We start from the raw sequence: 980 nt of genomic DNA, 5'->3' as shown, positions 1-980 counted from the left end.
ACCCCCAAGCACATGCTCTCACCCCCTAGTGTCTGTGTCCATTGGTTATGCTTATATGCATGAATACAAGTCCTTTGGTTGATCTCTTACCCCCAACTCCCCACCTTCCCTCTGAAGTTTGATGGTCTGTTCAATGCTTCTCTGTCTCTGGATCTATTTTTGTTAATCAGTTTATGTTGTTCATTCTATTCTACAAATGAGTGAGATCATTCGATATTTATCTTTCTCCAACTGGATTATTTCGCTTAGCATAATGCTCTCCATGACCATCCATGTTGTTGCGAATGTTAAGAGTTCTTTCTTTTTTACAGCAGCATAGTATTCCATTGTGTAGATGTACCAGTGGTTTTTAATCCATTCACCTGCTGATGGGCACTTAGGCTGTTTCCAAATCTTAGTTATTGTAAATTGTGCTGCTATGAACATAAGGGTGCATATGTCCTCTCTGTTTGGTGTTCCTGATTTCATAGGATATATTCCTAGCAGTGGGATTACTGGGTCAAATGGGAGTTCTACTTTTAATTTTTTGAGGAAACTCCATACTGTTTTCCACAGTGGCTTCACCAGTCTTCATTCCCACCAGCAGTGCACAAGGGTTCCTTTTTCTCCACATCCTCACCAGCACTTGTCGTTTGTTGATGGTAGCCATTCTGACACATGTGAGATGGTATCCCATTGTCGTTTTGATTTGCATCTCTCAGATGATGAATGACTTTGAGCATGTTTTCATATGTCTCTTGGCCTTCTGTATGTCCACTTTCAAAAAGTGTTTATTTAAGTCCTTTGCCCATTTTTTTTATTGGATTGTTTATCTTCCTTTTGTTAAGATGTGTGAGTTCCCTATAAATTTTGGAGATTAGGCCCTTATCGGATATAACATTGGCAAATATGTTCTCCCATGCAGTGGGCTTTCTTATTGTTTTGTTGATGGTTTCTTTTGCTGTGCAGAAGCTTTTTATTTCGATGTAGTCCCATTTGTT

The sequence above is a fragment of the Myotis brandtii genome, unplaced genomic scaffold, assembly GCF_000412655.1.
Source record: "Myotis brandtii unplaced genomic scaffold, ASM41265v1 scaffold54, whole genome shotgun sequence".
In the NCBI taxonomy this organism is placed as follows: domain Eukaryota; kingdom Metazoa; phylum Chordata; class Mammalia; order Chiroptera; family Vespertilionidae; genus Myotis; species Myotis brandtii.
The sequence above is the reverse complement of the archived record's forward strand: the minus strand, read 5'-3'. Positions refer to the sequence as shown.